This window comes from Macrotis lagotis, chromosome X (genome assembly GCF_037893015.1).
Source record: "Macrotis lagotis isolate mMagLag1 chromosome X, bilby.v1.9.chrom.fasta, whole genome shotgun sequence".
In the NCBI taxonomy this organism is placed as follows: domain Eukaryota; kingdom Metazoa; phylum Chordata; class Mammalia; order Peramelemorphia; family Peramelidae; genus Macrotis; species Macrotis lagotis.
Window position 1 is genome coordinate 407020016 of NC_133666.1, and position 24343 is coordinate 407044358.

The following is a 24343-nucleotide window of genomic DNA, read 5'->3' on the forward strand; positions in this document are numbered from 1 at the left end:
TGGGTTTATTTTAAATCACCTTAAGCCAGCAAACACTTGATCTTCTCTTTGCCAAGTAGGAAGACCTGGCAAGATTTCTAAAACTAGTTTAGAATACAAACTTTTTTAAAGAAGGCACTACAGAGCAAGATTATGAACAGAATTGCCTCATAAAACATGAAAAAAAATGAAAACAAATCTTCAGATCACTTGGAATGAATCCAAATAGAGTCACATCATCCCAAGAACATTCAGACATGAAAATGAAGACAGATGGAAAAAAGAATAGATATGTCTTTATTTCCATAATAATCTATTTTTGTTATCTCTTAAGGCACAGCATCTTACACATAGTAGGTGCTTAGTAAATAAAAATTTGAATGTGAATCAGTGAATCAGTGACAGTAGAAATACTGTCTGTATATCCAGACACCAAAGTCCCTGATAGGTCACATGAGGAAGCAGAAATAGAAGTAGAGAATTTGGAGTGAGAAGGAATGGTATAGAAAGAGCAAGTACACACCTAGGAAATCAGTCTAGGATAGGACATGATCTTAGTGTGAGGGACTACAACTTATGTCAAGGAGGCAAAAGTACTTTAAAAAAAGAAACAAATGACAGGCATATTGTCCTAAAAAGGTAAATGAAGGAATATCAATAACAACCAACCCATAGACCTACTTTCTCATCTTTATTGATTCTTTATAGGAATAGTCTATATGTATCTTTGATGAAAAGATGAGAAGGGAACAGATGATCCTTTGTAAATGATTTTTCTATAGAAGAACACATCTGTAAAGTTGTACAACTGGCTGAAAAGTATAGAGAAAACAAAATATCAAAGTTTAATGTTTGATTACAAAAAAGGACATTTGAAATGTTTACAGCAAAATGTAACCTTGAAAATCTTTTCTCCAATAAGGTGTCTCTGATGTATATGTTAAAATCATACAAAATTCCATGATAAATTCATTCACAGAGAAATCTTTTCAATGATCTGTTGATTATTGACATCAAGCTAGGCATAAAATATTGAGAAGCTGCCAAAGGTGTTTGCTCCTAACATGGAAGACATCCTGCAGGTCCAAATGAAAGAGATTCTACTCTTGTTCATCTCACGAGATGTGTAGGTATTCCCTTTAATAAATGACATTTTGTTGTCTGTATCAGGTGATACCAATCCTCAGTGAAATCTATGATTGTTTAAATGAGAAAGACCTAGTAGTTTATACGGGGGAAAAAACCCCAAATGAATGAAAAATACCTGTTGCTCACATTCAGTTGAATAGCACAATGATTAAGACAGTCAATACAGATGGATGACAATCTATCACCAAAACTAAACAAGACAAAAAAAATGTTGAATAGTATTTGGGAAATTATGCCCTGATTTTTAGAAGGATACAGTACTGAGAAAAGCACTCAGTTTGGAGTCAATGAACCCCACCTTTGTCATTATTACCTCTAGGCAATAAATTACCTAGGTAATTCAAGTTTCCTGAACTTCAGGTTCCTAAAATGGTAGAGTTGGACTAAATGACTTCTAAGGTCTCTTCTGCCTAAAATCTCTATAAATGAACCCAAACTGCTTCCCAATCCCCAAACACACAATTTTAATAATGTTTTAGGTAATAATACTTATTTACAAATCTTGTAATACCCCTCTTTCTGAAGGTCCAGGTATTCCAAAAGGCAATGGTCGGAGTATATAGCATTTTCCCAACATCTATCACTCTGTAAGGAATGCTGTAAAGAAATATCATCTTAGAAATAAAAGATTGGGGGTGGCTAGGTGGCGCAGTGGATTAAAGCACCAGCCCTGGAATCAGGAGTACCTGGGTTCAAATCCGGTCTCAGCCACTTAATAATTACCTAGCTGTGTGGCCTTGGGCAAGCCACTTAACCCCATTTGCCTTGCAAAAAAAAACCCTAAAAAAAAAAGAAATAAATGATTGGAAAAGAAGCTATGCTTATCATATGACAGGACCAAGGAATGACAAATGGATAGTACTGTACCGGAACTCTTAAAAAAAGAAATGGAAGAAGCCCTGCAGTCTAAAAGATATATTGTAGAATATGAATCAGATTCAAAGATTTGCAGAATATGAAACTTGGAAAAAACTTCAGTAACTCTCTATCCCAAATCATAAGATAAGAAACTATGTCTAGTTCATAGGTTACCTCAATGAAGGGAATACACATATTAATGAAATTGTTGCCTCACCAATGTCCTAAAGAGTAATAGTTGAATTTCTTTAGCTTTTTAAGATTTTTAAAGCATTTTCTTCATAAAAGTTTTGTGTGCTAGGCCATATGTATCTCATTCTTCCCCATCTTATAGAAAGGGAAACTGAGACTCAAAAAGTTAAAGGATCAGGTCAGTATTATAAAGTCACACGATGACAGAGGTGATATCAGAACTTGGATTTCTCTAGATTCAGTCTCTGTCCTATCTTGCCCCTCTTAGCAATGTCAAGATAAAATTAATTTTTTATTTTTATTTTTTTTAATTTTATTTTTTATTCTCATTTTGTATAAATGGTTTTTTACATTAATAAAATATTCTTGTTTAAGAGTAAACAAAATACCCCCTCCCCCCATAAATATAGACTTGCTTGAGGGATAAAGTAAAGGGGAGAGAAAAAAAATTAAAATTAAAAAAAATAGTAATAATTGTAGGTATGGCCAGGTGGCGCAATGGACGAAGCACCAGCCCTGGAGCCATGAGCACCTGAGCCCACATCCAGCCCCGGAGACCCAACAATCACCCAGTCATGTGACATGCAAGCCACCTGATCCCCACTGCCCTGCAAAAACCAAAAAGAAGAAAAAAAGACCCAAAATAAAATGAAATAGTAATAATAGTAGGGATGGCTGGGTGGCGGACAGAGCATTGGCCCTTGAGCCAGGAGCACCGGGTCCAAATCTGGCCTCAAGCAACCAATCACTCTGCTATGCATCTCCAGGCAGGCTACCCAGCCCCATTTGCCCTGCACCCTCCCCCAAATAATAACAAAAAATGTGCTTGAGTCTTTGTTCCAACACCAACAACTCTGTCATGGGTGGAAGTTACTTCCATATTTTTCCACTGTTGCCATTGCTGATCGCAACACCCTCCTTTCTTATTTCTCCACTACCATGTACTCTATTTTTCTCTCTCCTTTCACTCTAACTCTGCTGTAGGGTCGTTGACTGGCTCAGCAGACAGATCCCTAGTCCTGGGGCCAAGAAACCCTGAACCCCCATACCACCCCTTAGGCCCAGAATCCACCTGGCCCTATGGTCCTGGGCAGGCCATCCAATCCCAGCCCCTTGCAGGAAGTAAGAAAGAAAATGTGTTATATCTGGCCACTCTCCCTCCATGGTCCATCCTCTCCTCCTTTATTCACATCCCCACCCCTTCCCCCTGTCCCCCCTCCTTCTTAATCCAGATGCCTATGCCCCATTGAGTATATGTGCTATTTCCTCTCCTAGCCACCTCCGATGAGAGCAAAGGTTCCCTCATTCCCCCTTGCCTCCACCCTTCCATATCATTGCAGTAGCTCATTGTAATAAAGAAAAATCTTATTATATGAAATATATTGGCCTATTCCCCTTCTCCTTTTTCTTTCTCCCATTACATTTCCCTTTTTTCTATTGACTCTATTTTTACACCATATTTTATTTTCGAATTCCTCTTTCTCCTGTGCTTCAACTATAAAAGCTCCCTCTACCTGCTCTATTAACTGAGAAGGTTCATATGAGTATTATCAGTGTCATTTTTCTATGCAGGAATACATGCAGTTCATCATCAGCAAGTCCCTCATATTTCCCCCCTCTCCTCCAATCTCCATGCTTCACCTGAGTCCTGTATCTGAAGATCAAACCTTCTGTTCAGCTCTGGCCATTCCAACAAGAACATTTGAAATTCCCCTGGTTCATTGAAAGTCCATCTTTTTCCCTGGAAGAGGACATTCAGCCTTGCTGGGTAGTTCATTCTTGGCTGTATTCTAAGCTCTTTTGCCTTCCAGTATGTTATATTCCAAGCCCCACGAGATTCCAATGTAGTTGCTGCTAAGTCCTGTGGGATCCTGACTACAACTCCATGATATTTGAACTGTTTGTAATATTTTCTCTTTGACTTGGGAGTTCTGGAACTTGGCTATAATATTCCTGGGGTTTGGTTTTTTGGGATCTCTTTCTCGGGGGGGATCGGTGGATTCTCTCCATTTCTATTTTGCCCTCTGCTTCTAGAATATCAGGGCAATTTTCCTGTAGTAATTCTTTGAAAATGATGTCAAGGCTCTTTTCCTGATCATGACTTTCAGGTATTCCAATAATTTTAAAATTATCTTTCCTAAGTCTGTTTTCCATATCAGTTGTTTTTTCAATGAGATATTTCACATTTTCTTCTAATTATTCATTTTTTGGGTTTTGAAGTGTTGATTCCTGATTTCTGATAAATTCATCAATCTCCCTGAATTCTATTATTTGTCTGAAGGATTTGTTCTCTTCAGAGAGTTTTCTTATCTCTTTTTCTATCTGGCCAATTTTGCTTTTTAAAGCATTCTTCTCCTCAGTAACTTTTTGAACTGTTTTATCCATTTGACCTAAGCTGGTTTTTAGCATGCTATTTTCTTCAGCATTTTTTTTTGGATTTCCTTGACTAAGCTGCTGACTTCATTTTCATGTTTTTCCTGCATCTCTCTCTCATTTCTTTTCCCAGTTTTTCTTCCAACTCCCTCATTTGATTTTCAAAGTCTTTTTTGAGCTCTGTCATAGCCTGAGCCGAATTTATGTTTTTCTTGGAGTCTTTAGATGCAGGAGCTTGTGCTTCCTCATCTTCTGACTGAGTATTTTGATCCTTCTTGGGCTCATTTGCAGAATATTTCTCAATGGTGTTCCTCTTATTTCTCTGCTTGCTCATTTTCCCAGCCTGGGCCTGGTTTGGGGGTGCTTCCTGAGCTTTTGGGACACTCCCACAAGGGTCTCAGTGTGTGAGGCTCTGTCCTCCCTCCTGGTCTGTGAATGACCATATGAGCCCCCCTCTGCTATGGGGCTGAGGTGGGGGGGGGACCCTGCTGTTCTATGGGGGGCCTAGACTGCAATCAGGTTCTGAATGTGGTCAGAACTCCAGTGTCCTGTTCCAGAGGGAGAGGATAGAGCTCTGCAGTCTCTCTTCACTCCCCTCCCTCAGCTCAATGGGCTCATGCCCTGGGGGCTCCTGCTTACCCGCTCTGCCTGCTTCTGTTTCAGGATCTGGGCTGTGGTGGCCATGCTGCTTGCTGTGTGCCCTGAGGGCTGGGCTCCACGTGCTTGCTCTGGCAGAGGTTCCCCGCTTTTCCCCCACTTTTTGCCCGGTGCTCCCCGGGGTGTAGCTCCAGAGACTCCCCCGCTGCTGTGAGCTGTGGCCCCCAGCGTCCTGGGCCTGCCTCCAGGAGGCTGAAGTTCCTTCGCTCTGGTGGGCCACCCCTCTGACTGGCCCCCCTCCGACCCCGGGGAGCAGACCCTTTCTGCTCTTTTCCAGGTTATCTTGAGTAGCAGAACTGCCTCACTGGGTCCCTTTGTGGGTTCTGTCTCTCCAAAGTTTAGTTAGAGTCCTTAGTTTCGAAGTTTTATAAGAGAGCACCTAAGACTCGATCCTTTATTGTCACCATCTTGTCTCCGTCCCCAAGATAAAATTATAAATAAAGTGGATAGAAGATAGAAAATCTTAATATATCAGTACAACAAAAATCTGTGATTTTGTCAATGTGGGAACTTGGTAGATCATAAGCTATCTATAACATAGAGTCTTATGAGAGTTGTCTAAGGCCCAGAGGTCAGAAGGTCTGCCCTTGGTCACACAGGCACTGAGTATTTGAGGTAAGATAAGAACTTGCATCTTCTGGATTCCTAATTCTAGTAGATTATCCTTCATGTGCCACAGAACTTTTCTAAAACATCAAAATCAAGGAAAATTTTTATTGAACAAATCCACCAGCACACAGTGCCTACTTACTGAGGAGATATTACCATCTGTATTTCAACCTTTTACATCTCATACCTCTGATCCCTACTCACTTCCAATTCTTGCTCTCATGGGGGAACAAGTATCAATGAGTTAGTCAGTATTTACCAAGCACCTACTATATGCCTGGCATTATGTTAAACACCAGAAATATAAAGAAAAAGCATAAAACAAAAAAAGAAAAACTCAATTCCTGATTTTAGGGAACTCAAGGTCTAATGGGGAGAGATAAATTTGTATAAACAATGTGTGTGTGTATGTGTGTAAAAAGAAAGAAAATAAATAGAATCGGAGATATCAAAGCAAATTAATACTATCATTACCAATAGAAAGTATATGATAATATACTACTTTATGACTCCACTAACAGAACTAAGGCTGAATAAACACCTTTCCCTGGCCATTATCTCCATATATATGTTGCATCTCCCTTATAAAATGTAATTCCTTGAATGCCAAGGGCCAAGATCATCTCAGTTTTACATTCAAATTCCAGTGTCTGGAATAAAGTAAGTACTAATATATGCATATTGAATGATGGTTTGGTCTTAGAATATTATCATAAATATTTGGGTCAGGTGCCCAGAGCCTTATCATAAATTCAATTCAGAAAAGCATCTTCTAGATGTCAGGTGATAATGATTTTTTTTAGCCTTCGTTCTTGAAGAAGAGAAAAATGTCAGGGAAGTGGTGTCATGACAAGTACATGTACTGGATTTGAGTGAAGGGGTGTTGCACCCAAGTCACCAGCCTCACTTCCTTCTCCAGAGCCATCTGGATCCAGTGGCCAGATAGGAATCAAGAAGACTGGAGATGGCCCTGGATGGGAGGCAATCAGGGTTAAGTGACTTCCAAAAGTCACACAACTAGTAAGAGTCAAGTGTCTGAAGCTGGATTTGAATGCCCATCCTCCTGACTCCAGGTCTTGTGCTTTATCCACTGTGCTAGGCAGTCTGTCCTCCAAGAATATGCAATCTATTGTAAGGTAATGACATGTGTAGGATATAGTAGGATCAGTAAAGACAGCTTTCAGTTCTTCCCTTAAGTCTTCTCTGATTCTCCCACTTGTTTTTCCCCCTCCTTAATTTTCCTTGCATTTAGAAGGTTTGTATGTGTGTGTGTGTGTGTGTGTGTGTGTGTGTGTGTGTGTGTGTGCACTGCAGCCCCACAAGGAGTAGAATATGAGGTTTCCTTTGTATTTCCAGTTGCTTGCATTTATATAGAGATACTTCTTAAATGGCTATGGAATTAAATTGAACTGATTCACTGGAAAAAAAATCAACCCCAAACTCAGAATGCCCTATAGAGAAGGCTCTGGTGATTGCTCTAGTGGACCACACAATAAAGAGTGCTTTAAAATTATTTTATTGATCCCCTTTGTTTTTTACATCATAGATATTTTCCAAATATCACCTTATCCCCATACAACTCTTCCCTTGTCATAAAGAATGACAGCTAAACAAAATCAACCAAGACATCAAATGCTCTGACAGCATGTGCAACATTAAGGACCCATGATCCTCCCCCAACCTCCCCTTTTACCAAAGGGACAGAGACATGCTTCAATATCTGTCTTCTAGCAGCAATACTGGCCATTCTCTTCAATTTTAATTCATTGACCTTTTAGTGTGCTTTCATAAGGAATAGTTTGCAGAATTTTTATGCATATTTCAGTATATATATATATATATATATATATATATATATATACATATACATATATATCCAAACTCCAGAAACGTCAGGATTATAAAAAGGATACTATACTACCCCCTGACAATGATTTTGTTTCATTTACTCTTTGAAATATATCATAAAAAAACCTTTCCTTTTAGGAGGCTAATTTAAATGAACTATCCCTACAGATGGAAAAAACTAACTAAGCTAGGTAGGAAAATAGCTAAGTTAATTAGAATATTTCCTGAAGAATCTCTGGGGAAGGACAAGGAGAAAGAAACTATGAGATTTTCCATGAATTTAGAAGGGAAAAAACCTTAATGCGATGATAAGCAAGGATTTAGGAATGAAAGATGTTAGGTAGAAAACTATGAAGGAAAAAAATTATATAAAGGGGCAAAGGGGTCAAAGGAACCTTATAGAAATAATTGCTCACCAAGGTGGGGCAGATATCCTTTGCATATTTTCTAGGTCAAACAGTCAGATCATTTTATAGTCTATGATCCTCTAGAAACCTCTGTAAAGAGCTTCATGAAATAAGCTAACAATAAAACCCTATAGAGAAAATCAAATTTGGCTGCTAAATCCAAAGTTACTCATAAGGGTTCATTGCTGTGTGTTTAATTCTGATGCAGAACCTTTTATCTACATTTCCAACAAACTGTGGATCCTTTGGAGTGAGGGACAAAAATGACCTTGAAGGAAAGGGGCTTTTTGCTCAGTAGAGCTTTTTGTCTGGTAATTTTGTGACTAAAGATAATCTTTGTTTATCTTGTATGTTTAACTTGTGTCTGGTATATCCAAAGGGCTAGAAAAAATGTGGAGTTACAAGAAAGCTAGTGAGCAAACCCATCATATAGGGTATAATTTCTCTTCATGGGAAGGACAGGAAGAGCAAAATCAGCAGTTAGAGTAGAATGTATTTTTTTTCTATGTTCTCTCCAAACCTTTCAGCAGGATAATTTTACAATTAAAGTGCTGATTTTCAGCAGCACTTGATACAAACTTGTTACATTGCTCCTGCAAAAGCAACCTCATTTGAAACACATTTTTGATAACTGCATTCTTTGCAGAGTTGACTGATAAAAACTTCTGGGGAATTCAAGGGCTGGTAAATCCAAAGCTACAGAAGACAGAGAAGGATTTAAATATTTAGCATCATCCAATCAGTGAAATCCGATTACCAAAACTCAGGGGAGTACACTGGTTTTTATGAGGAAAAAGAGGGGCCCCTAGGAAAGTTCTTGGGGGTGTCACATTTTGACTTTTTAATGATAAAAGGCCCTACAAAATTCCCAGAGTCCAAACTGTATGCTCTAGCCCAGTCCCTTATTTCTCTTCAGTGAGATCCAGTCCTCCCATTTCTCTCGTTACAGGCTCGATATTATTGAAGTCAAGCCAACAGCAAGTTAGCAAAGCAGCAGGGAAGCAAATTGATTATACAGTTAACTGTGGAAAAAACTGAAATTCTTTATTAAGGGAAAATGAAATACAGCTAATTTATGCTTTACCCCAGCCCCTCCCCACGTGGCATTTACTCTGCTGGCTCTCTGACTTGACTCCAAAACTGTAAGCCAGCCAAAAAATGACAGGCACTTTACTGATGTAAAAATAAGGCAGGTTTTGAGCTTTTTTTTCCCCCTCGCATGATGATTTTTCCAGCTACAATTACTGTAACTCACTCATTATAGAGGATAACATGGCAGGCAAACAGGCAAGAAGGGGGGAAAAAGTGTGGTAAAACAGTTGGCAGGATGTAAATTGAAAGATTTTGCCATCTAATTTTAAATAGTATTTATACAGAGAACCCATAATACAGCATTCAGCGTCTGACACAAATCTTTTAGATTCTCGAGGAAACATTTGCTGAAGTTGGTAACAGAACTAGTGGATGCTTATATGGAAATGAGTAAAATACTGAGCTGCTCCAAATTTCATATATATATATATATATATATATGTATGTATATATATATATATACAAGTTTATGTTACATATATTCACTGTAATTTGGAGTGAAAGAAACTCATGTTGTAAGAGCTGTAACAAGACCAATAACTTGCATTCATAGAGTATCATTTTCAGAGAACTGGATAGCAGAATTTATCTAATCCTCATGTAACAACCATTCAGACAGATAATGCTCATAAACTACTTTCTGAGGGGATGAAAATTGTTGTTTCACATGCCAGTATACTAATAATAATAATGTATTCCATTCCACTCAACACAAAGGCATTTTGATAAAGTGGAAAGAGCACAGGATTTGGGAATCAGAAGACCTAGATTCAAATCTTGGCTCTGCCATGGGACAAATCACTCAAACCCTCTCTGGACCTCAGTTTTTTTTATCTGTAAAATGGGATGAGGAGTTTGAGGTTAAACTGGAAAGTATCTAAGGGAGTTTTCATCTCTCAGTTCTATGAGCCTAAAGGTGACCTGAGTGTCCAACCAAATTTCACCAATGAAACAATTACTTTTGAAAAATCATAGCATCTCAGAGTTAGGAAGGACCTCAGAGATCATGCCCTTTAAATTTGAATCCTGATGGTCTTTAAAGATCTACAATAAAGAGTAAGCCATTACCTGACAAGTCAACCTGTTCCACTGTGGGACTAGCAGGCATTTATTTCCTCATGCTAAGGAGAAATCTAACTTTGCGATTTGCTTCCAGGAAGAGCAAATCTAGTTCTTCCATGTGAGAATTCTTCAGATAATTTTTTTAGCAGATATCCCATATCTGATTCCAGGTCTTCTCTCCTTCGAAAAAAAAAGACCCATAGTTACTTCAACTCCTTTTTATGTAATTGACAAGCTTTTCTTGAATTCCTCAGTTTTTAGTGCTCCAATTACTTTGCATTTTTGCACTAGTTTTTCAATGTACATTATTTCCCCCCTAATAGAATGCAAATTCCTTGAAGACAGAGATTATTTAATTTTTATGATTGCATCTCTACTACCTGGAACAGTCACTGTCATACTTTTGCTAATTCCTTTGCTTTCCTGCTCACCCTCCTCTTCAGTTTATCAATAATTTTGTATATTATCACTCTCTTAATGCAGTCTAAAATTACTTTTTTTTTTTTGGTTCCCATGTCAGGCTGTTGATTCACATCAAGTTTTCAGCTACAAAAACATCTCATCTCTTTTTCACATGGACTAGTGTCTGATCATGCTTTTCTCATCTTGTACTTTTAAAAGGTTTAAGTTTAAACATTTTCACTTTTAAATTTCATCTCATTAGGTTTAACTCATCATTCAGGTTTGCCCAAATCTTTTTGAATCCTGGCTCTATCATTTACCAGGTCAGCTATCTTTATCTAGCTTGATATTATCAGCAAATTTGATAAACATGTCATTTATGCCTTCCTACATTTCAATGCTACAAATGTTGCACAACACAGGGTCAAGGTTACATTTCTGAAGCCTCCCACTATAGACCTCCTTTTAAGTTTTATTGATTTTTTAAAGACTAATCTTTGGATCAAGTTAAGAATTCATTCAAAACCCACCAAATTGTTCTATCATCCAACCAATACTTTTTCATCTTGTCTATAAGGATACTATGGCTTTGTTAAATTCTTCTCTAAATTACAGGATACTGAAAGAAATCAGTGAATCCTTAAAGGTCAAAGCCTGCCAAAATTGAAAAGGGGCAGTTAAGTAGCCCAGTAGAGAGTACACCCAGCCTGGAGTCAGGAAGACCTGTGTCCTTAGGCCCTTACTAGCTACTAACTGTGTGACCCTAGGAAAATTATTTAATGCAGTTTGCCTCAGTTTCCTCATCTATAAAAAGAACTGGAGAAAGAACTGGCAAACCACTCCAGTATCTTTGCCAAGAAAATCTCAGTCAGCCAGGCTGAACAACACCATTCTTGAAAAGAAGAAAATTCACTAGAAAACTGACCTCTTCTCTTCTCCTGCCATATCTGCAGTCATTTTGGGGCATCTTCCACCTTAGAGCTATATGGCTACCTATGTAGACAGTTTTCTGATTCACATAGTTCCTTACAAGGAGGGCTACAGGGCCACACAAGGACTGGGAGGTTTATGTGTTTTTGTATGACTACCTCAAGTTCTTTCCATGCTCCTTTTAAAAACCAAGCAAGCGTGTGGCTCAACAATGAGGTGTTAACTGGGTGGTAAATACTCATGAACTTCATCATTAAGGTGGGGCTAATTCCTTTACACCCAGGGCAGGACAAGTTCACACCTTGTCAAAAAAGTGTCCTAAATGCTGGAACAAAGACTTCAATTATGTTAACCTTGTTAACAAGGGGTAGCTCTGAACCAGAAGTTCATCTTGTCACAGGCTTTATACTCCCTAAGAGAGATAAAAAAAGGCCTACCCCCCCACATATGTTTATGGCATCTCCTAATTTACCAGGCTGATAATTCTAACAAAAATGACATGAAATCATCCTGAGATGACTTCTTGATGAAATTATACTTGTCTTTAGTGATCAGTATTTCCTTTTCCAAGTGCTCACAAGCTATATCTTAAATAAAACATTTTCCTAGGAATCAAAGCTGTTCATTAGCCTACAATTTGAAGACTCCATTGCCTTCTTTTATCATATGAGATATTATTTGTAAAATGTTTGGCAGAGTACTAAATAAATGCTGAGCTTCCCTCCCTTCCCCCCTTTCCCTTCTCTTTTATGAAAATTGGGACATTCACCAATTTCCTGTCTTGTAGCACCTCTCCTGTTTTCCACAAATCTTCACAGATCTCAGCAAATACTGTTTTTTTTTCCAGAGTAATATGGTAGAAGGGCAAAGGAATACAAAGAGTGATTTTTCCTTAGCACCAAGACTGGTCCTGGGTTTTAGTCAATAAGAACAGTGGATTTGAAGTCAGAGTCATTGTTCAGGTGTTTTTCCAGTGTTTTTTTGACTCTGTGACTCTTTGGGGGACTTTCTTGGTAAAGATACTGGAGTGGTTTGCCATTTCCTTTTCCATCTCATTTTACAGATGATGAGACTGAGGGTAACAGGGTGAAGTTATTTGCCCAGGTTCACACAACTAGTAAGTGTTTGAGGCTAAATTTGAACTCATACAGATTAGTCTTCCTAACTCCAGTCCCTGGGTTCTGTCCATTGCACCACTTAGTTGTCCCAAAAGTCAAAGTACTTGAGTCTCTATCTAAAAACTGTCACTAGATAACCTTGGGCAATTTCACTTCTAGATCTTACTTTCCACATCTATGAAATGAAGATTCTGGACTAGATGGTCTCCCTGAAATTCTAATTCTATAGTGTTTTCTGTTCTCAAAGAGTTTATAATTTAATAGTGGAAATAATGTAAAGATAATTTACATATAAGATACAGTATATGATGCTAATGATTACTGATATATATATATATAGATTTAATTAAGATTTAATATTAAATATATGATTGCAAATTTAATGTTTGTTCTGACCCTGTGAGGGGTCCTATATATGAATCTCTACATTTTACAGACTTGTTAACTGAGGGTGAGTGATATATTATTAGGGTTTAAAAATGTTATTTATTTATTTATATTTTTTCAGGATTGATTTGAAGAGATTTAAATGTTTCCTATCCTTGTTCTATTATAATTCTCATCAACAAATATTTATTGAACAGTTATTACTAGGTATTGGGGTTACTAAGGGGAATAAGAGGTGAACCCCTGTCCTTAAGGAGTCGAAAGCTTTATTTATATATATAGCTCCCAAATCTGTCCACTAGTGTATAAAAATCACTTTGGCTAAGATACGATATGAGATGCATACTAATTCTCCCAATTAAAAGATAAAACCAGTGCATATGCTCAGATGCTACATAATAAAAACCTTACTATTCTAAATTCTTGGAATACAAAGCAAGAGGGATGGCCCACATATAAATTGATGAAAATAATATAAGGTTGAAAATAACAAAGGCACAGAAAAGGTTCTATAGGAGGCTGTGATCATTGTGAGGGTGAGCTAAGTGGGACCTGTAGTGTAGGAGTGAGACAAGTGAAGGGGATGGGGAGGCTTAATCAAGAGGACAGCCCAGATAGTGTATGCAAAAAGTATCAAGGCAGGAATGCACATTGCCTGTTCCAAGAACAACGAGTACATCAACTTGGTCACAGGAGAAATATTTTTGTTTTTTTTGTGAAGTTATCAGAAAAAAAGAAAAAAGAATTAGAATTAGTAACAGAGTTTGATCTTTGCCTATCAGGACCTTGAAAAACATTTTCATAAAAGGTTTTGTTTTCCTCCTGATCCTGTAATACGAGTGGAGGGTTGATCAGGAGAAGCTGCTCAACTCTCTGGCTTTAAAGGGATGAAGTTCTTGTTTGGGACTTTGATTATAAACTAAAGTGTCTTCCTATGCCTCTTCTAGGGAATGATTTTCAGCATCAGGATGATTTGAGGCTCGACATCTAGGCATCAGAGGTAGGTATCCTTTTGTATTTGGTCTATAAAGGGGGATAGGAAGGGTTGCCATCAGTCTCAGAGAGTAGAAATCAGACTTGAGGGAAGATCTGGGAACCTGGAAGATAATGGTGATACTTCCTCATAACCTCCAAAGGAATGACCATCCCTTATCTCAGTTCTAAAGAGAGCAACAAGGAGAAAGAAAGCAGAGGAGAATTACTGAGTTCTGTAGAATTTCTTTGTTTGCATCCCTATAGTCTAGCATAGTGCCTGGCCCAAAGTTGGCACTTATTAATTGCTTTTTGAATTTAATTTAATTCTAGAATAATAGTGCAAGTTCCTGAACACTGATTTTCTGGAGGAGAGTTGAATTCCTGGACTTTGGGCAGAGTTTGAGGACAAGTACTGGGTCAAGATGACTTGGAGCCTTGCCTTTGTCCTCTACCACTGTGAGTGACTATGATAATGTATTTTGATGGGAATAAACTGTCTCTTTAGAAACCCCAAAGTTAACTCCTTTATGAAAAGAGTCAAATCCTAAAGAAGTATCATGAAGTGAGAAGCTTGTATATAGGGTGGGGATGGGGAGGGCAGCAGGAAGGGAATTGGGATGTACAGAAATGTAAGAGATGGTCCCTTTAGCAACTTCAAGAATATTTCCCATCTGAAGAAATTCCGACCCTTAGGGAAGTACTCTAAAATGAGGCCAGCATTAGTCTCTGGGGTAGAAAGTGGGAGTCTTCTTAGGGATGAGTATTCTGATTGTTATGGGCTCTGGTGAGTTGTGTGTGTGTGTGTGTGTGTGTGTGTGTGTGTGTGTGTGTGTGTGTGTGTGTTTTCATTTTCTCTCTGGGATGAAAAAAAGCCGATCTGTATCTAATATTATTACTTTAAAAGTTAAGATGGGAGCTGAGGTTCTTTTACTCAAATCTGTGGAGACTTAAATAAGAATTATTTTCTGAAGTTCCCAGAGGAAACCCTGGGTGGGGACAAAATTAGGCAAAGTTATATGATTTAGTTTCCTAAGATTGAAATTTATCTGTATAACTCCAGAGTTGGGGACTCTAAACCCTCAGTGATATGTCATTTCCATAAAACTAAATAGTTCTCTTTTCAAAAGACCATGTTTTTCTAGAATTCCTTAGGTTGGAATTTCAGTCTGGGTGAGTCAAGCCCCCTCCCCCCCTCCACACACACACACTTTGGTTTGCTACAATCTAGATTTACAATTCTATGGGGTAAGGCCAAGTACAATCAAAGATGTGATTCTACTAGGAGGTTGAGTAAGTAGGATATTCCAAGCAGATAGTTTATTCAAAACTGCAAATATATCCATGACTAAAAACACAAATTCCCAAACCAAAAACCTCCCAAATTATCTTGAAGACCTTTATGGTATGATAGAGTGGATAGTTTTCTGTACTTTGAGTCAGGAGATTTGGATTACAAGCCTATCTTTGATATTATCAAAAGGTCATTTGATCCTATGCAAGTCACATACTTCACCAAATTCAGTATAATCAATCTAAAAGTTATTCATTTACTCAAAGATTGATGGTCAAATAGCAATGTGTAAATACTTAGCAATTCTTAAAGTCTATATACATTTTAGCTGCTATCATTATTATTACATATATCATTAAATGGGTTATCATACTTCTGTCAAAAGACTGTGAAAGTTGGGAAAAGGGAAAAACAGATAAGAGAGTGTCAAAGGATAAAAAAGAAACATAAAAAGCAGAAAAGAATTAGCAAGTTCGGTCAAATAGGAGAAGACCTTTAGAGTGGAAACAATTTCATTTTTTTCAAATATTTCAAATTTATTTTTTTCACTTAGCAGATTTTTTTCTCTCCTTCTTACCTCCTCCCCACTAAAAGCAACAAAAAATACCCCAAAACCTTTATAACAAATATGCACAGTCAATAAAAAATTCCCATACTGGCCTTTTCCAAACATCTATTTATTCTGCATCTTCTGTAAGTATCCTCTGGAATCATGGTTAGTTATTGCATCTATCAGAGTTTTAAAATATTTTGATGTTACTGCCTTTATAGTATTAACATCATTGTAATAAATTATCCTTTGGGTTTTGCTCTTTTCACTTTGTACCAATTCATGTAAGTCTTTCTAGGTTTCTCTAAAACCATCCCTTTCATTTTTTTTAAAAATAGTACAATAGTATTCCTTTACTTTACTACACCATAATTTGTCCAGTCATTCCTCAGTCGGTAGATGGTCCCTTAGTTTCCAATTCTTTGTAACCATAAAAAGAACTGCTATAAATATATTTGTACATTAGTGCTTTTCTTCAATCTCTTTGGGTATAAGTTTAGTAATAGTACCAGTAGATAAAGAGTATGCATACTTTTAGTGACTTCTGGGGTATAGTTCCAAACTGCACTTCAGAATTGGTTGACTAATAGTGTATTAATGTGTCAGTTTCCTCATAGCCTTCCTTTCCCCTTTTTTTGTCAGCTTTGCTAATCTGATGGGTATTAAATAGAAACTCAATGTTGCTTTAATTTGCATTTCACTAATTATTAGTGATACAGAACATTTTTCCAATGATTCTGGATAACTCGATTTTTTTCCCCTGTCAACTTCATATGTTTTTGCCACTTATCATTTGAGGAGTAGCTCTTGTTCAAAGTAAAAATCTGAATCAATTACCTATGGATTTTAAAAGTGAGGCTTCTGTCAAAAAAGCAAAGAAACTTGCTGCAAAATCCCCCCCCCCAAGTCTTAATGCATACAATTCTTATTTTATAAAGTTTGTTTTGTGTTTTACATTTTCCCCCTTTTATTCTGATTCTTCTTTCACAACATGATTAATCATGGAAATGTATTTAACATAGTTAAACATGTATGACCTATATCAGATTACTTGTTGCCAAGGGAAGGGAGGAGACAAGGGAGAGAGTGAGAAAAATGTGGAACTCAAAAGCTTCCCCAAAAAAATGTATATTGAAAACTATCTTTGTATGTAGCTTTAAAAATAAATAAATGAATGAATTTATTTAAAAATTTTTTTCCCAGTTACCTTTTTTCCCTTTAACTTTATTTAGCTCCATTGCTTTTGTTTGTGGAAAAACCTCTTCAATCTTATGTTATCAAAATTTTCTATTTTCAATTCTTTGATGTCTTAATAATTTGGGTATGAACTGTCAAAGAATCTTTATTTTAATGGAATCCAATGGTGGTAACAAAATTCTGAAAAGAAATTTTGTAAGGTTATTGACTTTTGCTATATTTTGACCTTATGCTGTGATTGAATCATAGGCTTTTGGAATATTGGCTCTAAAGGGGATCTTGGTACTGTGAAAGCAAGTGATTCCTCTAATATGTATGAGAACATATATGAAATCCAGGCTTCTTGACTCTTTATATGGTTTTTCCACTATACTACACTATATTACATAAAAATAAATTTTAAAATGTAATTGTGGCTTAGGCTAAAATATACAGGATATGAAAGCTATCCATGGTTCTAACAAATGTCTGGTTTATAGTAGTCATTTAATAAATACTCATTGACTGAACTTAGGCATAAATAGTATACTCCAGTATCTATTTTTTGACAAATAACTAATACACAGACACTTAAACATATATGAGGGAGCAGGAAAAAGCTAGTGTATCATAATGTCTGCGATAAAAATAAAAATTAAAACAATTTATACATGAGGTAAATAATAAACTATAGCAAAATATCTTAAAAATTAAGTGAAACAAACTTGGATTTACTATAAAAATTGTAGTATTATACATTCATGTTATCTGAGAATACAAGTTTTCACAAAACCTAGTTCTATCCATTTTATAGATGAGCAAACTGAGGTAGAGAAGATTACTCTTAAATGGAAGGCAAAAATCGCTGCATAAAAATTTCAGACTGAGATTAAGCATTTCATTAAAGGAAAGATTCTACTAATAAGGCATTTCAAAAGAAATATTTTTAAAGCAATACATCCAAAATGTCAGTATGAAAGAACATGTTGGTTATTTCTTGATGACTCTAAGATCATATATTTAGCACTGAAATGAAGCCCCTCCATTTCACAGATAAGAAAAATGAGAATCAGAGAGATTAGATAACTTGTCCAAGGTCAGGCAGGAAGTATGTGACAACATCAGGATTCAACCCCAGCTCACTGGATTCCAAATACATCTATTCCTCTTTTCATTCATTCTATATGAAGGCTGAGTTCAAACTATAATAGAAGGAAGAGAGCAGCCTGGATAACAGGGGTCATTCTTCAGCTTATTCATGATGACAGTTATTCTCAGACCCAAAACCAATCTTCTGGAGTGATGATAATTTTTCTTTGATGATAAATAGCAGTAAATGATAAAATACTATAAGGTCTAAATAATCATTATCATGAGTATTGAGTATATCCAGAAGTCAATTAGTGAAGGTTTAGAGGACCCAAGAAAGCCACAGCAGGCTGTATGATTTGCATGCCAAAAAAAAAGATGGCAGGAGGAAAATCATCTAGGAAATGTATAATTGAAAAAGTAGGTGACCAGGACATAAAATGAAGTCAAATAATAGTTGATATACAATCCTGGTGGTCCAACCTTTAGCACTGCACTGATACCCACAAAATGACAAAGGACATGAAGAAAAGGCTCATTGTGTTAGATCCTTTGAGAGGGATATGTGGAAAGATATAAATAAGAATAACTAAGAACCAGAAGACTTGATTACATTATGAGCTCCTCCTATGTTGGAAGTATTCACATCAATAAAATCCTACATGCTGAAATGTTGAAATATTTGTCTGATCATTAGAAGATTTTGAAACAGCAACTTAGTAGACTAAAACTTTCATTTTTCATACAGATATTGATATCATGTAGACATAGCTTAAATGATTTGACTAAAGCCTAAATAATTTGACCAAATTTTAAATTATTCAACCATTAATAAATGACAAGAATAGAGAAGAAACTCATACATCTTGGATTCTCAAAACTACTTTATTCAACACTACAGCATAGTTCTGTCCAAAGTCATTGTAATTATTTTAAAAATGTTACCTCAATGAAAATTGACTTCTCCATGTGCAGCTCCCCAATCATGCCAAGTTAATCTCTTAAAATTTTCTCAACTATGACAACGTATAAAATACCTAAGCCAAATGAAATAAATCAAATAAATAGAACTGCATAATGGAGAGTTAAATAAAGACCAAGACTAATGAGTGAGATCCAATTAAGTAAAAGCTCCAAGTGTGTCTAGCTTTGGTGGGGCTAGAATGTTACATTTTGAATGTATAAGGTTTAATTGAATAATCTCACAGCATAGTTAAAACAGAATAAAGGGAAGGACTAGAACTAATAGCTTGAAAAATATAGGGGGCAATAATTTCTTTGTCAAAACTAAAGCTTGAGTTATATTCTGTTAATGAAATTGGAGGCAGAAAACCTGAGTTTAAAATATTGACCCTATTATTTATTTGCTATATTACCTTGGAAAAAAATCACTTAATTCCTATGGGTATACTTGCATATTTAAAGTTTTTTATATTGGTCTGTATATCATGGCATTCTTCCTGATTCTAAAATATCTCAATAGAACATGAAAATTTCCTTTATGTTTGGTCTATACACATTTGGTTCCCAAGCTATTGCAGGATCAAAAGCTTGGAACATCTATTTGATGTTCAAAGCCCTTCATAGCATATTCCCCCTCAGATCTCTGGGAGATCCCAATCTTTTCAATTTTGTACCTTCCATTCCCCCCACCCCACACACTCTTCCATTCAATAATACTGGTCTCCTGCCTTGTTCATGAGCAAGACACTGCCTCTCTGCCAAAGGCACTTTCTCTGACTGTTTCCCATATCTGAACTATATTCTTCCTCATCTCTTCAAGTCCCAGATAAAATCCCACAATTAACCAATATTTCTTCCCATTGTCTTCCCTCTTTTGATTATTTCTCATTTATCCTGAATGTAGCTGCCTTCCTCATTAAATTATTAATCCTTCCAGGACATGGACTATCTTTTGCCTTTCTTTGCAAATACATAGTAGGCAGTTATTAAATGCTTATTGACTAACCATACACCAATAAATGTTTTAGATATTTGGAATCATCTAGATGATATTCTAAAGTTTTCACTTCTCATATTGATGTTTTCATCATGTAGTTTCATTCTGATTCCTGGTATCACTTCTCACATTTTGTCAATGGAAGTTACACATTTAATGTTGAATGTCCACAGTGTTCATGGACTGGGAAATGGGGGGATTACAAAGGAAGAAGAAGGCATGCCCCTGGCTTTGTAATGCTTTAACCTTTATATAAATTGCTATATTTCACATGAAATCATGCAATTTTATTGGGGACATTTTAGGGTTGCATGTTTATGACTATGACTAAGTCAAATATTCCTTTAGACGTTTCTTTTTGTCCTATGCCAAAATGATGGCAAATGTCTGAATTCTTTTATTTTTCTGATTGTACATCTATCATGAAAAACTTTTAAGTGCTTTGCTTAAGTCTAGATATAGGATGCTTCTAGCATTCCCCCTGTTATATTGAAAATAGAAATAATGTTAGCTTGATATGACTTAGTGAATCATTGTGATGGCTCTTAGGAAACACTGATTCTTTAAGTATTCACAAACCCTTTCATATAGTCCTCTCTATTTTGATTTACTTTATTTTTCCCCCCATTATTTTCTTTCCAGTTGTCTTGATGCCATATCTATCTTCTGTTCTTTTTCAGTTCTAGAATTATAGATAGAATTATAATAAAATAAATAGTACCTTGATACTCTAAAAGATGTGTCAAACTTCTGTTACTTCACTTACCCTCTCTATAACTTTCTAAACCAAAATAAACCTCTCTCCCTAAATCTGTTATCAGCCCCTTTTAGAATATAAGCTTCTTGAGAGCAGGGACTAACTTTGTTTTTTTATTTGTCTTCTTGTTTTTAGCCCAGGGCTTGGTATATAATAGACATTTAATAAATGCCTGTTCATTCCTTCTTCCATCTGTTTAATAATCTGTTTTGGAATTTTTAAGGGTTGGAAGTCATTCATTAATCTTAAACTTACTCTCCCCTCCATTTGAAAAAACAACAATTTATGACTTTTTTTCATTCTCCATGATCACAATCTATAGAGATTTTACTTCTACTTTTTCCCACTAGTTTTTACTGTTAGATAGTGTTAAATCTAGAGAAGCTATTCCATTTATGCTTACTGTTTTTCATTAAGACGTTTTCAAGGCTTAACCTAAAAATAAAAGAATTTGTTATAGCATTCGTGTCACCGAGAAATCTAGCATCAAGAATTGAAAAGACACTAAAATACAAAAATGCTGATGTCTAGGGAAATAATAGCAATAAATAAAATATGTGTTCTATCATCTCAGTGGAGTTGAATTTCACTGTAACCTTGTTTCCACAAAAGCATGGAGTAGTTTTCCTTGGGGATAGTCCTTTGATATCACTATATTTAGGATATATGACTTCTGATTGAGTCTCAACTGAGGCTCAACCCTATAAGCTGAGAATATACTTACTTCAGTTTACTGGATACATAGTTTGAAAGATGACCTCAAGAGAGATGAAATTCAAGCTATTTTATTTTTAATTTAAGTTTTCTTTTCTTTTCTTTTGTGGAAACAAGATTAAATGACTTGTCCAGGGTCACACTGCTAGTAATGTCTGAGCCCTGTTTTGAGCTGAGATCCTTCTGATTCCCAGGCCAGTATCTTATCTACTGTGCTACATAACTGCTTCAATTTAAACTTTTGAATGACTAATGGGAGCACTAGGAGTCACAGATATGTGGAAAAGTTATCCCTCATCAACCCTTCAGAGTGGACCCCCTTTGGGAGATAATCTTCCTTGGTTGCAATGAACTGTTTTATCTTGATCCAAGATAAAGAGCTCCTTTGTTCCTTGGTCTAATCTGTACTCTGATTTCTATTTGCTGTTTTCTTTGATAAAAAGGTTTATTAGGTATTGGTGATAATCTTGTGAAAACATCATTTGGTGGGAAGGAGTGATGCTGAGGAGGGTAAACTAAGGTCTATCCTCTTTGAGAGGAGATCAGTTAGCAGTTTATATTCTGAACCAAAAGGCAACTAGGTGGTGCAATGAATAGAGTCCTGACTCTGTAGTCAGGAGAAGTTACATTCAAATCTGAGTCAATCACATACTAGTTATGTGATCCTGGACAAGTTACACCTCCATTTGCCTTAGTTCCTTATCTGTAAAATGATCTGGAGAAGAAAAAGAGCTCCAGGCTCTTTGCCAAAAAAAATCCCAAATGGGGTCATTGAAAGTTGGACATGATTGAAACAACTCAACGACAACAATTCTGAACCCAGACTCATGTCCCTAGATTAGAACTATTTAACGGGTAGCAGATAAATAGAATGCCATCCTAATATCCATATTGAAAACTGGAGGAAAGAGAATCCTGACTACCCATCCATCCCCCTAAATGGGCTGTTGATGGTCCTAGATTATCCTTTTCCTCCTTTCTGCAAATGTGGGACAGAACTTAGCTCAGAATCGATTGATGCCACTGGCCAATTATGTTTAAATATTAGATAGGCACACTCATGCATATATCTAACACAGAAAGACAAAATATATAAAGTATAAACCTAGAATTATGATTCTAACCTTTTTCCTGAGTTGTTTATATTTTCAAGGGGAAAAATAATTTAAAATGGCAGAAAGAAATTCAGATTTGTGTGAGGAGTTTGGGAGGGTAGAAGAAAGTGATACAAAGAAGAAAAGGAAGAAGAACCATTAAACTTTTAGAACTTCTTTTTGGGTTCAGAAGTCATTCCATAGAGGGTAGAGTTATAAACTTTAAATGGAAAGCAGTTTCCTATACTCCACAAAATGATGAGATTCTGGAGGTTCTGGTATGAAAGAAGGGAGACAGAAGAAGACCAAGAAAGAAGGAAGGAGAAAGAAGAAGCACAATCCTGTTGACCATCAGATTCCTGTGAAGAAATATCCAGAAAAGAACATTAAGAGCAATGTTCTCTTCCTAGAGTACATGACTGGGCATGACAGAAATTGTTATCAAGACTTGTCAAATGACCATAACCAATGAACCACTGCTGGGAGTTCAGGTGGGGACCAATGGCATGATTGCCAGAAGAAACTAGAAAGCCTCTCTAAGGATTGCAAAGTCTTAGGAAAGCTCTATTTTCATCAGTTACCAATAAAATGAAGTGTCTTCAGAAACTAAAGGAAGGTGGAAATAAAAGCAATGGAAAGCATAATATTTTAGATAATGAAGATAAACTTTCTCACTTCTTTGTGGAAATACATACAGATGGGTGGAGTATGATAAGAATATCTGGGGAAAGACCAGCAAAGGGAGAAACAGAAGCAATATTGTGGTGGGAGTATACTACAAACTTCCTGGCTAAAATAAGGAAATGAATGAGGAGTTTCAAAAGCAGATTAGAATATTGGCATGGAATTGTTATGGGGACTTCCAACTTCTCTGACATCTGCTCAAAATTTCTTTTCAGAGAAGAAATTCTTTACTTATCATGCTGATGATAATTTCAACCTCCAGAAAGGGGAGGAAATGACTACAAAGACTTTTTTTTCTTAATTCTTATTCATAATTAAGAATAGGTTGCAAAAGTAGAAATGGCAAAAACTTTGAGAAGAAGTGACAGCACTATATTATAGTTCCTGATAGTGACATTGGGAAAGCAACGACTTTGGTAGGCCAGGAATGTGGGACAAAAGTGACCATCTCCACCCTTTCTCTTCAGTATTGTTGTTCCCAATACATGATAATTTGTATGATCCAGAAATTAACAGTGGGATATGAAGGGAATTTTTTCAATTTTTTTCATCTCACAAGAAAAAGAGAAGGATAAGAAGTAGTAGGAGGAGGGAAAGGAGGAGAAGAGGAAGAAGGAAGAGTTGGAGGAGAAGACCTAAAGGACTGAATTCTAAGGTATGAGCAAAACTTTTCAAAAGATAACCTTGACCTAAGGATTTTTTCAGGATTTCTGTATTGTCACAAAAGGACCAGAATAGTCCAACACTTTGGAATGGGATACAAAGAAAAAAAGCTATGATTGCTTTTGCTGTGGGGAAGAGGTCACATGGTAGATGTGATTCAGAAGAAAACCAGAAGATATAAAAATTCAATAGAAAAACAGCAGTGATCAACCAGCAACTCCCTAGCTCAGTGGAACACAGTTTTGGTTTGGAAGAGAAAACAGTGCAGCAGGTGACTTCAGCTTCCATTTGAGAGGCAGCCCCAGGAGCATGAATATTTTCCCTGCA

At 36.4% G+C, this 24343-nt stretch overlaps 1 protein-coding gene across 1 annotated transcript in view; it reads left to right on the forward strand.

Annotated features, from left to right (window-relative positions):
• Positions 1–13948: 13948 nt before the first annotated feature.
• Positions 13949–24343, forward strand: part of NCOA2 (nuclear receptor coactivator 2) — a 361814-nt gene continuing 351419 nt past the window's right edge. Inside the window, exons 1-2 of the mRNA XM_074207060.1 lie at positions 13949–14063; positions 14369–14494. The gene's annotated coding sequence lies outside the window, so the exon portion shown is untranslated. The remainder of the gene's footprint in view (positions 14064–14368; positions 14495–24343) is intronic.